At 38.7% G+C, this 17500-nt stretch overlaps 2 protein-coding genes across 2 annotated transcripts in view; one reads left to right on the top strand and one right to left on the bottom strand.

Moving 5' to 3' along the window:
- The window catches only part of LOC123518530 (gamma-glutamyl hydrolase-like), a 265838-nt gene that overhangs the window by 102279 nt on the left and 146059 nt on the right, over nt 1-17500 (top strand). The window lies entirely within an intron of this gene.
- Nucleotides 1-17500, bottom strand: part of LOC123518529 (neuroendocrine convertase 2-like) — a 241273-nt gene that overhangs the window by 120674 nt on the left and 103099 nt on the right. The gene's annotated exons all lie outside the window — the stretch shown is intronic.

The raw sequence follows: 17500 nt of genomic DNA, 5'->3' as shown, positions 1-17500 counted from the left end.
TATTTTCGTCTCTTATCTCTCTATCTTATTCTCTTTTTTCTCTCTATTCTCCCTTGTGTTCTATTTTATCTCTTTTTTTATTTTCTTTTTTGTTATTTCAATCCGTTTTGTTTCATTATTGTTTGTGTTTGAAGTGTTATTTTTTCATATTTTTGTCTCTTTTCTCTCTATCTTATTCTTTTTTATTCTCCCTTGCCTTCTTTATCTCTTGTCTTGTTTATTTTAGGACCATTGTTTCATTACTGTTTGTGTTTGAAATTTCCTTCTTTCATATTTTTCTTTGTCTTTTTTTCTATTTCTTCTTTTCTCTTTCTTCTCTATTTTTTTTTCTATTCTCTCTTGTTTTTTTTTTTTCATTATTTCCCATGTTTTATTTTCTACATGTTGTCTTTAGGTCCAATTCTTTCATTACTGTGTGTATTTTTAAATCTAATTCTTTCATATTCTTTTTTACTTTTTTTCTCTCTTCTTTATCTCTTATCTCTCTTTCCTCTATATTCTCTCTATTCCCTTATTTTTTTTTATGTCTCACGTCTTATTTTCTTTTATTACTGTTTGTATTTTAAAATCTTATTCTTTCCTATTTTTTACTTTTTCTCTTTTCTCTCTTTCTTATCTCTCTTTCCTCTGGCGTGTGAGTATTATCTGTTTCTTTTACTGTCCGTGTGTATTTTTAGTCCTTGTTTTCTCTTTATTCTTTCCTCTTCTTTAACATTATCTATTTTTTTTTATTCTCGTCATTTTTTTCAGTTATTTTTTTGTTTTCTGCTTATCTGTATTTGCCTTTTGTTTTATCTTTCTCTCTCTCTCTCTCTCTCTCTCTCTCTCTCTCTCTCTCTCTCTCTCTTCCTTATTCCACTGATGTTTTTCTAGCTTCATTTCTTTATTTGTATTTTATTTTTCACTTTTATTTTTTCCTTTCATGTCTTATTTTTCTTTCTGTGATCTCATTTTAGCTCTTTTGTTCATTTACTGTCTATGTTTTGATTTCTGTTTTAATTCTCTCAGTTTTCTCTCTGTTTTTTTTTTATCTCGTATATGATGTTTTATTTCCCTTCTATCATCTTCAATTTCTTTTATTTCATTTCTGTATATCTGTATTTTCATTTTTATATTCTTTTTTCCCTCTCGTAATCTCTTGATCTCTTATTTTCCTGGCGTGAGTTTCAGTTCCTTTGTCTCTTCACTTTCTATCTACATTCTCGTCCTTTTTTTTTTTTTTTGCTCTTTCTCTATCCTTTCTCTATTTTTTCTCTTATTTTTCTGGTGTTATTTTTAAAGTTTTTTGTCTTTTTTACCATCTATATTAATTTTCCTCCTTGTTTTTCCACTCGTTCTTTGTTTCTCTTCTCTTTATCTCTTGGATTATTGCTTTTTTCTTACGTCTTTTTTTTTTGGCAGTTTTGTTTCTATTCTTTACTTCTCTTATATTTTTTTTTCACCTATAATCTCTTCACTAATTAGGTGCAGTGACAGTGACGCACGCACTCCTGACAATGTGGTATACCTACATTACAATAATAGGTAAGAAGAAAGAGGAAAATTTTTAACCCTTTAGTACTTCTTTGTCCCACTCTTTAAGTAATTCTTTCTAATCTTTTATGAAGACTGCAATTCGAGTGAGCCTTTTTTTCAAATATAGTTGGTTTTGATATTGGCAGTTCTCCCTCTTACATAAAAAAAAAAAAATATATATGCCATGTTTTCATATTCATTCTGGTTACTATTTGGCGATTTTATACAGCTTCAGAAACTTACGTATGTGTGGATCAAAATAGTAAAGACTGGCCATTAATCTTTTGACCTCCATAGACGTTTACTAATGCAAATAAAATCTTCAAATCGTACCCCAGGAAATCATGGTCAAAATGCGTCTCAGTATCGAAGGAGTTAAAGGAAGAGAAAGATGGTCAAAATATGAGTTGAAGTAAGACACAACAACCTTGGGAACTTTAAAAACACGTGGATATGTGTGTGAAAGAAAGAAAGAGTGTAAGAGAGGGAACGCTGAAAATCCAAGCTTCCAACAATAACAGTCTGAGTTTATACACGTAGGAGTGAGTGAGTGTGTGTGTGTGTGTGTGTGTGTGTGTGTGTGTGAGGGTGGAATTTGAGTGAGGATTGAATTGTGGGAGGAACGCGAGACAAAAAAAAAAAGTTAATTCTTCCTAATTGGATGCCATGACTGACTGACTGACTGACTGACTGACTGACTGACTGACTGACTGACTGACTGACTGACTGACTTGACTTGACTGAATAACTAACTGACTGACTGATTGACTAACTAACTGACTGACTAACTTGACTGAATAACTAACTAACTGACTGACCGACTGACTGACTGACTGACTGACTGACTGACTGACTGACTGACTGACTGACTGACTGATCGCCTTACTGACTCACTAATCATTGCAATTAAATGGTCAATGGAACTTAATTTTTAAACGCGTTTGTCTGTTGTTTTTATTTTGATGTGAAGTATAGTCGTGTTTATTCATTTATTTATTTTTTTTAGAGGTGGTTTTGTGAATTTTAGACCATTTTTTATAAGATTTCCTTGTAATTATAGTTATCATTATTTTATGGTCTGTGATTATGAAACCTCTTATTTTAAAGTTTCACGTCTTTTTAGCGAGTGTTTCATTTCTTTTTTTTTTTTATCTTATTTTCCCTCTCTTGTTCCAGTTTTTTGCTTCATTTTGTTTATAGAAGGCAGTGATAATTATTTCATGTTCTGTGATTATGAATCCTCTTATTTTACAGTTTTTTTTTTTTTTAATCTTCATCCCAGAACATTACTCCCTTCCCGCGTTAATGTGATGTAAGGCAGCGGTAACACTCCTCAGTCATGATAATTGCTGCTTGACATAATTAGCCCCTTCAATACTATTCGGACATCGGCTTTTTTTCTTTTTATCTTCTTCATCCCAGAACATTACTCCCTTCCCGCGTTAGTGTGAGATAAGGCAGCGGTAACACTCCTCAGTCATCATGATTATTGCTGCTTTTAGTTAACGCACTCAATACCATGACGTGTTTCCATATTCATTCCAGTTACTATATGATTCATTTTTACAGCTTCAGGAACTTGTGCAGGGATTAGAATAGTGAAGATTGTGGCCATTAATCCTTTATAGACACTTCCTAATGTCAATCGTTTAAGCATACCTAAAACTCGTGGTAAAATGGGTTAATGTTTACAGGACATGCATTATTAGATTACTGTAGTGTGTCATTTCCTTTCAAATCACTGTAATTCATTCCCTTCTTTTATTCAATTTTGTATTTTTTTGTTGTTTAACCTCCTATTTTATTCCTCTAGACCACAAAAATATGCGTCAATAGCTACAAAAATATGATAAAAGGTTATAATTTTTTAGTACTTATCAATTATCGTATTCTTAGTTGACACAGACCGAGTACTTGGCTGTGTGTAGTCGTGGTGGTTGCCAGAGACACAATATTAGTCGTGGTGGTTGGCAGGGACACACTGATTGGATGTAGTGGTGGTGGTGGTGGTTGGCAGACACAATACTCGGGTGTAGTGGCAGTGGCGGGCGTGGCGTGGACGTGTCAGCTTTAATGCGTCGGTCGGCGTGCAGAAAGCGGGGTCAAGTAGAGATAATGAAGAGGCCTCCACGCTGCCTGACTCTCAGTATTTCCCGCCTCTTAACCTTCCCGCCGAGTCAGCGCTTCTCTCGCTAACTTTACATAATGCGTTTTCTGTGCTCGTATCCTCGTGAGGGGTCGCATTAACAGACTTCATAACTGTTTAAAATGGTGAAGTATATACAGCGCTGGAGTGTGGACCAGTGGATGATGGTTTTCTCAATGCTTTGATGGAAATTCCACCCAAGTTTCCCTCATACGAAGATTCCTTTATGAAAATGTTGCTGAAAATAACTTGATTTAATAAGTCTGTCTATTTATCATGTATCGTGGAACTATATAGCGAAATGTTCCCGTCAGAAACTTTAGGTATGCATTTTTTTTTCATTAAGATAATCTGGATTTTTGTATGTAATTGTAACTATGTAATGTAGATGAGGTCAAAAGTAATTTTCATCATTTCTCAATATCAACCACCTGGCTCATGCAGCATTCCAGCCGCACATCGTTTGACTCCAGTGTATAATGCTGATGAGCTCAAAAGTCATTCCATTCACCGCATCCCTTATTTCTCCATTCCAGTCCCATTCCACTGGAGCTCCACACGCGTCATGCAGTATTCCAGGCACTTGACACCTAAATGAATAATGTTGCCACTTTGTAATGTAGGTGAATTTAAAGGTCATTCCTCTCATCACATCATCCTCATTCTTATCATTAAATACCTTCTTTTTTTACTTCATGTTATTAAGTATTTCTTTGAGGTCTCTATGTCTCATGTATCATTGGACTTCTACCATAGCAATGTGTACAATGGTAACCACTCAATGGATATTACTGGTAAACTCTGAAACTTCCTACCTGCTTCTGTATTTCCAACTTCCTACGACTTGAATTAATTTAAGAGGGAGGTTTCAAGACATGTTTCCCTTTTTTAGGCTCACTCTCTCGAACTTGCAAGAGGACTGGCAACTTAGTGGGCCTTTTTGTCGTTTTATGTTGTCCTTAGCCAGCTTTCCCCTCTTTCATAAAAGAAAAAACTCAAACGTCATTCATCTCTTTACATCACCGTCTTTTTAAACCTGAAACCTATTTTACTAGATTTCCTTATGGCTCATACACCATTCCAACCTTCCATCACTGAATTATACGTAACTGAACCCTTACAATTTTGATGCTCTCAAAAACCCGTTCCCCTTAACCTCGTAAACCCTCATTTCTTAACGTCCATCTCTATTTTAGTAGAATCCCTGACGACTCGTGCGTCATTCTAGCCTGGCGTCACTTGCACCTCAGTGTTTGGCATCGCTTGAGGCATCCAGACCTTCTCAGCTATTCAAATCAGCTTCCTTGTCCCTCTCTCTTAAGACGAACAATGGCCAGCTTAACCCTGCGGCACGCCACCTGCTCTACGGCATCGAGGAGGAGGATTGTCTTTCTCCACGCCTCCCTCTGCTCTGTGCCCCGTAATTCAGTGCAGTGTTCCGTCCTCTGCCGCAGTGATTGTTGGTGTCAGTGGTGGTGGTGGTGGTGGTAGTGGTGATGGTGATGGTGGTGGTTTCTTTTTTCTTTTTTCCTTTTTCTTGTTCTTGTTCTCTTTGTTCTTGTTCTTTTCTTGTTCTTGTTCTTCTTGTTCTTCTTGTTGTTCTTGTTCTTGTTCTTCTTGTTCTTCTTTTTTCTTGTTCTTGTTCTTGTTCTTGTTGTTCTTGTTCTTGTTCTTGTTCTTGTTCTTGTTCTTGTTCTTCTTCTTCTTGTTCTTGTTCTTCTTCTTCTTCTTCTTCTTCTTCTTCTTCTTCTTCTTCTTCTTCTTCTTCCTCCTCCTCCTCCTCCTCCTCCTCCTCCTCCTCCTCCTCCTCCTCCTTCCAAATCTTCTTTTCTTCTCTCCTCTTCTTCTCATCCTCCTTCTCAGATCCCTCCTCACTTACCTATCTTCTTGCACCATCTTCCACTACTTCTCTTCTTGTACCACCTTCAAAAACCCGCTCCCTCCATCGCCTGCACCTCGATAGATGATACCCTTCCCTCGACAGGCGATCTTAACAATAAAGGAGACAAGTAAGGAAGTTCTTCATAGCAAACCTAACCTCACATTCCTTGCCCGTGAATGTGAGACGCGTTAAAACCCACTATGAAATATAAATAAAAGCGTGCTGGTGTAATATCGTGGTTCCTTTTCGTCTAGTTTACTTTGAGGCTGCAGTGTGTGTGTGTGTGTGTGTGTGTGTGTGTGTGTGTGTTGTGACCTCCCTTCAGCCAGCTTCTGTTTCTCTATAGATGTGACTTCATAGACGTTCGCCAGCGTGTAGAAATGTTTGCGTGTGTCTCGCTTGTCATATCTCACGCTGGCCTTCGCGGGTGACATTTTTATTTTAGCTTTTTTTTTTTTTTCTTGCTATTCTTGTGACGTGTTATGGCCAAAATATCTTATCGCTATGAGTTTTATGGGGTGTTTATTATAGTAGCGATGGTGGTGGTGGTGTGTGTGTGTGTGTGTGTGTGTGTGTGTGTGTGTGTGTGTGTGTGTGTGAGAGAGAGAGAGAGAGAGAGAGAGAGAGAGAGAGAGAGAATTTTATGGAGGCTTTTATTGTATTACTGCGGTGGTAATAGTGATGATGGTGGTGGTGGTGGTGGGTGGTGGTGTGTGTGTGTGTGTGTGTGTGTGTGTGTGTGTGTGTGTGTGTGTGTGTGTGTGTGTGTGTGTGTGTGTGTGTGTGTGTGTGTGTGTGTGTGTGTGTGAGAGAGAGAGAGAGAGAGAGAGAGAGAGAGAGAGAGAGAGAGAGAGAGAGAGAGAGAGAGAGAGAGAGAGAGAGAGAATTTTATTACCTCCACCTACCATGCTTTCCTTCTCAATCTTAATTATTTTTGCTTCAGCTCAGATTCCTTAAATATTTCTAGCATGGGGGAAATATTTCGTGAGTTTGTGTATTAATTTTACGTTTTCTTTATTCCAAGTGATTTGAAGGTGGATGCCTTTTTTTAAACAATCTTTTAGCAATCTATCAAATATTTCACCTGTATTCTCGCATTTTTGTCTTATATTTTTACAGAGACAAACATTGGAACGATTTTCTGGCGATCTATTGAATATCCTACCTGTATTTTTGCATTTTCTCCTTTATTTTTTACAGAGACAAATTTGAACTATCTTCTGGCGAGCTATTGAATATTCCACCTGTATTTTTGCATTTTTCGCCTCATATTTTTGCAGAGATAAATTTTGGACTATCTTCTGGCGAGCTATTAAATATTTTACCTGTATTTTTTTTTAACTTTCTTCTTATATTTTTACAGAAACAAATTTGGCGTGCTACTAAATATTTCCACCTGCATTGTTGCATTTTTTACAGAGACAAACTTGGAACAATTTTCTGGCAATCTATCAAATATTTCCACATGTATTTTCGCATTTTTGCCTTATATTTTTACAGAGACAAATTTAGAACTACAACAACAACAACAACAACAACAACAACAACAACAACAACAACAACAACAACAACAACAACAACAACAACAACAACAACTACTACTACTACTACTACTACTACTACTACTACTACTACTACTACTACTACTACTACTATTACTACTACTACTACTACCATCACCATCACCACTACTACTACAACAACTACAGCCACTACTCCTATTACTACTAAAACTTCACACTAGATACCACATGGAAACTTCCTCTCAAATACAATAAAAGCTTGAAAATAAAACTGTCATTAATTAAGCTGCTAGAGCCAGCTTAGTATGGAGCATTGAAAGATAAGCCATACTGTATTTATAGATAAGGATGATAATTGGATGCATAAAGGTATTCTAGTGATGAAGGAAGCTCTTAACTACCATGATGAATGAAGCCTTTTAATAACGTGACCTAAATTGAAGCCATGGGAGGGAATTAAATAACTGAGGAATGTGTTCGTGGTTCACCTGGTAAATTTGGGATATCTCTCTCTCTCTCTCTCTCTCTCTCTCTCTCTCTCTCTCTCTCTCTCTCTCTCTCTCTCTCTCTCTCTCTCTCTCTCTCTCTCTCTCTCTCTCTCTCTCTCTCTCTCTCTCTCTCTCTCTCTCTCTCTCTCTCTCTCTCTTTCTCTCTCTCTCTCTCTAACAATACATCATGCGGGACACAGCAACCAGAAGGCTTTCAATACACACCAATCGCATCAAGGCATTATCCTCTAATTACAAGCCATCACTCCAATAATTAAGGTGTTGTTGTGCCGGGACAGAAATAAATACTGATGTTTTTATGAGGCAGTTTATTTATTTTATTATTCTTTTCTTCTTCAGTTTATTTATTATCATTATTTCTTCCGTTTATTTATTATTGTTATTATTCTTCAGTTTATTTATTATTATTCTTTTCTTCTTCAGTTCGAGGTTAAAAGTTGATTGATGTGAACTCATTTTTTTTTCCTGTGTTATGTGTCTTCCCTTCTTTCCTGAGTTGCGTAATGCATTGAGGGACGCTCTCCTTGCAGAAACTCCGACGGCTGGTTGCTTCTAAGGCGATTGAGGAACTTGGTGGCAGTTAATGATATGGCGAGAACAGAGAGAGAGAGAGAGAGAGAGAGAGAGAGAGAGAGAGAGAGAGAGAGAGAGAGAGAGAGAGAGAGAGAGAGAGAGAGGATCCTTACTGGTGAATTTTTTATGTAAGAGGAAATCTAGCATAAGGAAAAAGAAAAGACAGATGAATAAGTGTAATATAATATGATAGTGGACTGAGAAATGGATAGTAAATGTGACCGTCTACGAACAATACAAGGGAATAAGCATAGACATACGTAAGGCTTTCTTCTTCCTCTCACCTCTACTCTGTCCACCTTAACCAGTACTCTCAATCATTCATACCTTTCTCTAATAAACTCTGGAACTCCCTGCCTGCTTCTGTATTTTCAACTTCCTACGACTTGACTTCATTTAAGAGGGAGGTTTCAAGATATTTATCCTTTTATTTATTTTTTTTTTGACTAATTCTCTCGGACCTGCAAGGGGACTGGTAACTTAGTGGGCCTTTTTTCCTTTTTATGTTTCCCTTAGCCAGCTTTCCCCTCTTCTATAAAAAAAAAAGAATGTCGCTATTCTTGAGGACTAAAGAGAAAATTCAATACAGCATGTTGTTTAGGTCGTGACGGGGAGAGCACAAGTGAAGAGGCGGAGTCAAACTGGGAAGGTTAATCATGAAGGAGAAAATCAGCTTCATGGGATTCTGTAACAAGAGAAAAGTTTGGTAGTCTCTTAAATTCAGTACAGCGAAAGTAAATATTGCACGTTGTTTGGATCGTGACAGCGAGAGCACAAGTGAAGAGGCGGAGTCAAACTGGGAAGGTTAATTATGAAGGAGAAAATCAGCTTCATGGGATTCTGTAACAAGAGAAAAGTTTGGTAGTCTCTTAGTTGGAAATGGTACGTATTTTTTAGCAGTACTCATATACTCCTCCCTCTAGTGCTCGGAACGTAGGAGGACTGACATCAAAGGAAGCCATTTTAACAAACTAAAATTCTTGTTAGGTTAGAAAAGACAGACGGGATTCATTTACAACGTAGGAGGAATAAGAAAAAAAAATGTTTATGGTGGAGTTAAATTTGAACGATGGAAAGGCAGAGTTTAACCACTTCAGTACCACGACGGGTTTCCATATACATTGTGCTTATTATTTGGTGATTTTACACAGAAACTTATGTGGGAGACTAAATGGTGAAGACTCTGGCCATTATTCATCTGATCTCCATAGACCTTTCCTAATGTCAATAAAATGGTCTAATCGTACACAAATCTCAAGATAAAAATGTGTCCCATTGTTGAAGAGGTTAATAGGAGAGAGAGAGAGAGAGAGAGAGAGAGAGAGAGAGAGAGAGAGAGAGAGAGAGAGAGAGAGAGAGAGAGAGAGAGAGAGAGACACAGAGAGAGAAACAGAGAAAAGACTGATTTACCAACCTGAGCAAAAGGAGTGTACATTAATTTTACGTAACATCAGTTTGTCCGAGGTAAAAGCATATACCCAAAAATTATGACCAAGCTGAAACAATCACGGAGAATTTGCCAACATTGCAGTGAGAACGAAAAATAAATAAATAAATAAAAGAAACGGTAAAGTGAAAGCCACACACACTAACTACAATTTTGAAAGAGGTAAAAGGGAAGAGTAATAAATCATGAACAGGTAGATGGAAGAGGAAAGAAAGGCGGCGTTTCCAAAAATATATCAACAGACTGAAGCGAACAGGCGCAGATTTTGTACCGGAGTAAGAGGAAGGCTAAAAGGGAAAAGGGGAAAAGCAGAAAACATTTTAAAAGAGAACTGTGCGAGGATGGAAAAATAAAAACAAAACAAAACAGAGCGGAGTTTACACAAATAACACCAGCTCTTCTATTAATAACCGTAATGGTCACACACACACACACACACACACACACACACACACACACACACACACACACACACACACGTAAGGTTATGGTCAGTGTTTATTGATGTATTTTTCAAGGTAGGAGGAATAACATGGCACTGTATTAATTCTTTCTATTATATGTGTTGTAGTAATTGTTTTGACGCAAAGATTAATGACCCAGAATAATGGTCCGCCCAGTTGTGTATTTGTTGTGTGCGTTAATTGCCGCTCGTAGTTTGATTGCCTTCGTACGTGTGTGTGTGTGTGTGTGTGTGTGTGTGTGTGTGTGTGTGTGTGTGTGTGTAGGCGGGATTGTCACTGTTATATACTCGGGTACACACACACACACACACACACACACACACACACACACACACACACACACACACACACACACACACACACACACACACACATCGAGAGGCCCGGGTTCGAGTCCCGGCGCGGCAAGGCAAATGGGCAAGCCTCTTAATGTGTGACCCCTGTTCACCTAGCAGTAAATAGGTACGGGATGTAACTCGAGGGGTTGTGGCCTCGCTTTCTTGGTGTGTGGAGTGTGTTGTGGTCTCAGTCCTATCCGAAGATCGGTCTATGAGCTCTGAGCTCGCTCCGTAATGGGGAAGACTGGCTGGGTGACCAGCAGACGACCGAGGTGAATTACACACACACACACACACACACACACACACACACACACACACACACACAAAGTGTGCCCTGTAGCAGCTGTTAATGTGTGTGTGTGTGTGTGTGTGTGTGTGTGTGTGTGTGTGTGTGTGTGTGTGTGTGTGTGTGTGTGTGTGTGTGTGTGTGTGATTCACCTCAGTCGTTTGCTGTTCACCCAGCCAGTCTTCCCCATTACGGAGCGAGCTCAGAGCTCATAGACCGATCTTCGGGTAGGACTGAGACCACAACACACTCCACACACCGGGAAAGCGAGGCCACAACCCCTCGAGTTACATCCCGTACCTATTTACTGCTAGGTGAACAGGGGCCACACATTAAGAGGCTTGCCCATTTGCCTCGCCGCTTACCGGGATTCGAACCCGACACTCTCGATTGTGAGTCGAGCGTGCTAACCACTACACTACGCGGTGTGTGTGTGTGTGTGTGTGTGTGTGTGTGTGTGTGTGTGTGTGTGTGTGTGTGTGTGTGTGTGTGTGTGTGGGCGGGTGTGGGTGTGTGGGTTTTAATTTTTTCGTTATCTCGTAAAGGTAATGATGGTGTTGATTATTTTGTTGTTGTTGTTGTTGTTGTTATAAATATCATTGAATAACCTGATATGTTTATTTATTTTATCTTTGGTTTGCGTTTTTTTACCTTTTTCCTTTTCTTTCTTTTATCTCTCTCTCTCTCTCTCTCTCTCTCTCTCTCTCTCTCTCTCTCTCTCTCTCTCTCTCTCTCTCTCTCTCTCTCTCTCTCTCTCTCTCTCTCTCTCTCTCTCTCTCTCTCTCCTCTCTCCTTCCCTTCCTTCTTCCTTCCTTCCTTCCTTCCTTCCTTTCCTTCTTCCTTCCCTTCCTTCCTTCCTTCCTTCCCTTCCTTCCTTCCCTTCCCTTCCTTCCTTTCCTTCCCTTCCTTCCTTCCTTCCCTTCCCTTCCCTTCCCTTCCCTTCCCTTCCTCAGCTAACTCTCTTCTCTTCCCTTCCTCTCCTCCCCACCTCATCTTAACTTCCCCTCTCCTAACTCACTTCTCAGTAATAGATCTTGCTTCATAGTTCTCAATTCCCTCATGCATAAACTCACACATCCCTCTATCAGTTTCACCAAGTCAGACTGCAAGCTCTTTGACATTTACCTACAAAGTCATTAGACCCATCAATTCTCGTTTCCTGCAAGTATTATACACAACTCTAGTGATTAGTAGAACTTGATTTTGCTGGGAGTATTAAAGTTGAGGCAATGATTAAAGTCGATTGAGTGTGTCTGCTGTACGTTCGGTTACACATGCATAGATAAACACTAGTGCTTTGCTTTGTCTATTGACGTTTCAAGGGTTTTTCATTATGCATTGCTAGTTTTGCTGTTAGTTTCTCGCATGTTTCGTGTTAGCTGGACTGTGGTGTCGATAGATAGAGAGGTAGTGATTTTAATCAACCACAATAAAAAATCAACACATCCACCTAACGTACACACACATCATCAATCACGGGCCATCACAAAAACACACAAGATAACAACAACCCGTCAGTAATTCCTCACCGCGCCCTCTTTTCCATGCAGTTTGTGTGAGTCTGCGGGAACAACATGTGTAGTAGAGAATGAGGGAGTTAGATGCACTGCTGGGTATCTGTCATCTTACGGCTCGTGTTGTCAAGTGGGAATGAAATCTTTGGTATAGTTTACCCTCTCAATACCATGATGTGCTTTAATCCCTCAGTACTGGGACGCATTTTTACCATGAGTTTTGGGTATGATTAGATGATTTTATTTATATTACGAAGAGTCTATGGAGGTCAGATGATTAATGGTCCAGAGTCTTCACTATTTTAATCCCTACATGAGTTTCTGAAGCTGTACAAAATCGCCAAATAGTAAGCAGAATGGATATGAAGATCTGTCATGGTGCTGAGGAGGTAAATATTCATTCTGCTTACTATTTGGCGATTTTATACAGCTTCAGAAACTTGTATGGGGATTAAAATAGTGAAGACTCTGGCCATTAATTTTCTAACCTCCATAAACCCTTGCTAATGGAAATGAAGTCGTTTAATCATACCCAAAACTCGTGGTAAAAATGCTGAAGAGGTTATGTTTTTTTATTAGTCTAGTAGAGAATGTACATTCTTTGGACGGTGCGACGGCCTGCCTATATTCTGAATCACCTTATTTTCTTCCTCACGACTATTTTCAAAGGCCATTTAGCTAATGAGGCTTAAAATTTTCAACACTAGGACACATTTTTTACTTTGAAATCTGTGTACGATTAGACCAATTTATTTACATTAGTAAGGCTCCATGAAGGGCGGAAGATTAATGACTATATATAGTCTGAAGCTATGTAAAATCACCAAATAGTAACCAGAATGAATATGAAAACGCGCCATGGTACTGAAGGGGTTAAGAGTGTTTCGCCTATAAGTGTTGTAGAAATGTTGTTATTGTTAGCCAGAAAAAACTACCCCCTTTAAAAATCCGTGTCACTTGAAGCAGAGCCTTTTGAACGTGGTGGTGGTGCGGCGCAGGAGTGTTTCAGGATATCGTCCTTTATTGTGAAGGGTGCAGCATAACAGAAACGAGAGAGAGAGAGAGAGAGAGAGAGAGAGAGAGAGAGAGAGAGAGAGAGAGAGAGAGAGAGAGAGAGAGAGAGAGAGAGAGAGAGAGAGAGAGAGAGAGAGAGAGAGAGAGAGAGAGAGAGAGAGAGACAGACAGACACAGACAAACCGACAGACAGACAGACAGACGGAAACAGAGACAGACACAGACAGACAGACAGACAGAGAGACAGACAGACAGACAAAGAACTAAATTGGCGATGTCTTTGGGAAAAAAATACAAGCAGAAAAACAAAAGCAGCAAATCCAGAACAAAACTGAGTAAAGAAGAACCAATACACAAGAACCAACAATAATGGAGGCGAATTATAAGAAGGAAGTAAAAGTCAAAAGAAAAAAAGTACATTAATTATAAAACAAAACACACGGGGAAGTTCGAGAATTGTTTCAACACTAGTAAACTTTTGTCACATGTATTCATTGAACTTTACAATAGACGTGTGATGGCTTGCTGTATATATGGATGAGTCTTGGCTAGCGCTTCTGTTTTATTTCTTCAAGACATTTGTTCCTGAATAAGTTTCATATTTAAATACCTTTACATTTTCTATCAGTCTTTTGCTTTGTTTTTTCATCTTTTTTTTCCTAATGGGGTAGAACTTACATTACTCACTTGAAACTATTAGTACTTACACTACATTCAATCATATTTTTGTCCTTGAATTTTTGTCCGTGAATTTTGTCCCTGAATTTTGGTTAACTCGTGTCTTTTAAGGAAACTGGTAATTCAGTGGGCCTTTTCTTTTCCGTATTTTGTTGCCCTTGGCCAGTTGTCCCTCCTACATAAAAAAAAAAAATATGTAAGAGTGAAAATAAGGAAATAGATAAGAAGCAGATACAATAGAAACAGATGAAATATATTGTCAAAAGTGAATACATAGATACCAGTTAATGTATCTCTTTTCAAACTAATATTTTCAATGGACATTTTATTTCTCCATCTGAGGTAATAAAATAAAGTAAATAAGTTGACAGGAAACAGGTGAATTATCGAGATTAATAGCATAAACAACAGTCAAAGAACGTAAATTAAGATGCCGCTAACATGCTAAGGAAAGAAAATAACAAGAATAAAAGAATGATTGGAATAATAACACTTGATGAGTTTATTAAGAGAAAGACACGAGGTAGGAAGCTGAAGTGTTGACGACTGGCTGGGAGGATGAAAGAAGGAGAGGCTGTCAAGAATGGAAAGACTAGTAGGACGTGAAAAATGAGAGAAGGAAATACAAGGTAGGAGGTTTAAATTCTGTCTCTCTCTCTCTCTCTCTCTCTCTCTCTCTCTCTCTCTCTCTCTCTCTCTCTCTCTCTCTCTCTCTCTCTCTCTCTCTCTCTCTCTCTCTCTCTCTCTCTCTCTCTCTCTCTCTCTCTCTCTCTCTCTCTCTCCCTCTCCCTCTCCCTCTTAATCCCTTTGTCCTTCATTCAATCCGTGCGATATTAAACAAAGACAAGAGACAAATGCACATATTAATTCACAAGATCGCTGTTTGAGAGGAGTCTTGTATGCGCTTCACTGTAAGATGTCTTTGTCTGCAAGCGGGTCATAATCCCTGTGTCCTTCCCTTACGTGACACAGGGAAGGGAAATTAAGTCACCTTGAAGATTAATCCTCCCGTATTTTACTTAGGTATATACGTGCAATAGTGTCTCAGATGCTGGTGGGACAAATACACTTACTTTGGATGGAGTATAAGGGATTCGTGTTGTTTGATTCGTAAGGGGTCAGTTTGTATTGTCCATAGTTGTTCTTTGCTTCCAATGAGTCTTGTGATTACTTGTAAGAAGGTAGAGGTGAGGTGAGGCTTCGTTTTCTTTGGCTACATTGTGTTACTCAATGCTTTAATTTGGTTGTACTCTGCGGTATTAAATTGTTACTAGTACTGGAATTAATAGTAATTTTGTGTGAGTATTTGTATGAAAGGCTGGGAGTAAAAAAAAGGATATATTTTGTTACTTTTTTCTGTGTATTAGAATGATATTAGACGAGTAGAGATGTCTTAGAGGGGTTGATAGTGAAGGGAAGGTGAATTGAGTATGAATGAAAGGCAAAAAGTGTCTGAAATGTTGGAGATTGTAAGAAAAAACATACATCTTACTACACACACACACACACACACACTCTCTCTCTCTCTCTCTCTCTCTCTCTCTCTCTCTCTCTCTCTCTCTCTCTCTCTCTCTCTCTCTCTCTCTCTCTCTCTCTCTCTCTCTCTCTCTCTCTCTCTCTCTCTCTCTCTCTCTCTCTCTCTCTCTCTCTCTCTCTCTCTCTCTCTCTCTCTCTCTCTCTCTCATCTTTACCAAACTTACATTCCTTTAATTGACTGTACACACACACACACACGATTCTGGCGATGTCTTTTCGTAAGTAACACTTGTATCAGGCGACAGACAAACCTTAACTTCTTCCTTCATCTAAACTGACACACATTCAGCACTGCAAACACCTCACAAACTTCATCCAATCACTCGCTTGTCTCCTGCTAGTATAGAGAGTAAGTAGTGATAAGATGTGAAGACAGCGAGATAATTTGTAACCCTTCCTGATAATGAAAAAGTGTTATTCTTAATCCTTCAAAGAGATCTGGATTGTGATGGAATTGATGTTAAGTTTACTGAGATAGGAGAATGTAATGAAGTCGATGTTAGCCTCTTCAGTACCATGACGCGTTTTCATATTCATTCTTGTTACCATTTGGTGATTTTATACAGCTTCAAGAAACTTATGTGGAGGTTCAAATAGTGAAGACTCTTGCCATCAACCTCCTGATCTCCATAGACCCTTGCTAACGTCAATAAAATCGTCTAATCATACCCAAAACGCATTGTAAAAGTGCATTCCAGTACTGAATGGATTAACTTTGCTGCGATAAGACAATATGATAAGATTAATGCTAAATTTACTTGGAATACTATGATGCCGGGGCTAACTCTGCAGACATAAGAGAACATAATTAGATCCGATGCTAACTGGTGAAAGGAAGACAAACGAATAGAAAAGAAATCGTACAAAGTCAAACCAAACATTAACAGACCTTCCACTCATTCCTAACAGTTCTACACCAATTATCAGTTTAGTTAGGTAGAAAATGGGAAAATGGACAGGGCAGTAAAGGAGAATGCTCACCCCCACTCAACATTTACTAAAACTAAAGCTGGCATGTAAATAAAGTGAAGCTAAACACCAACAGACCTTGAACTCATTCCTAACAGTTCTACATCAATTATCAGTTTAGTTAGGTAGAAAATGGGAAAATAGAGAGGATAGTACAGAAGAACATTCATCCCCACCCACCCATTTCATAAAACTAAAGGTGGCATGTAAGATGAAGTGACGCCATGTAGAATAGAGGAAAATACATGAAATTTAGGACAGTGAGAAAAGAATCGTGATCTACATATACTTTTATTAATGTAGAGATGACGTAAGTTCTTAAATATTGAGTAATGAGAGCGCATTAGTGTTAACCCCTTTTTTTTATACCATGTGGTCTTTTCACGAGAATTTATAGGCTAATAGAGATACTTTTTTGGGGGTATCTCCTATCTCAAAGCCCACCCGCTAGGAAATCGTTGCCCTGAGTGAGGAAGCCCAACCTACACTCGGACCGTGGACAGGATTCGAACCCGTGCGCTTGGAGACCCCCTTCAGTACTGGAACGGATTTTTACCATGAGTTTCGTGTAATAAGATGATTTTATTTACATTACGAACTGTCTACGGAGGTCAGAATATTAATAGCTAGAGTTTTCACTATTTTAACCCCCACATAAGTTTCTGAAGCTGTATAAAATCACCAAATAGTAAGCAGAATGAATATAAAAACGCGTCATGCTACTGCAGGTGTTAAGGGAGCAGCGCCGCCTGATATGTGAGGCGGGAACCAGCGTTTACCTAAAGGCGTTATGTACAGACAGTAAACGCGTTACTTTATATCTATTGTCGAGAGAAAAAGAGTTGAAAAGTTTCCACTGATGAAGGCTTGTTGACTTAACCATGTTCTCCCTCGCTGGTGTGTTTGGAGAGAGAGAGAGAGAGAGAGAGAGAGAGAGAGAGAGAGAGAGAGAGAGAGAGAGAGAGAGAGAGAGAGAGAGAGAGAGAGAGAGAGAGAGAGAGAGAGAGAGAGAGAGAGAATAGAAGAACAGATATGAAGGATGAGAATAAAGAAAAAAAATATACATGGAAAAAAGCGAAGGTAAATAGACAGATAGATAGTCA

This window comes from Portunus trituberculatus, chromosome 44 (genome assembly GCF_017591435.1).
Source record: "Portunus trituberculatus isolate SZX2019 chromosome 44, ASM1759143v1, whole genome shotgun sequence".
NCBI classification, from domain to species: domain Eukaryota; kingdom Metazoa; phylum Arthropoda; class Malacostraca; order Decapoda; family Portunidae; genus Portunus; species Portunus trituberculatus.
The sequence above is the reverse complement of the archived record's forward strand: the minus strand, read 5'-3'. Positions and strand labels throughout refer to the sequence as shown.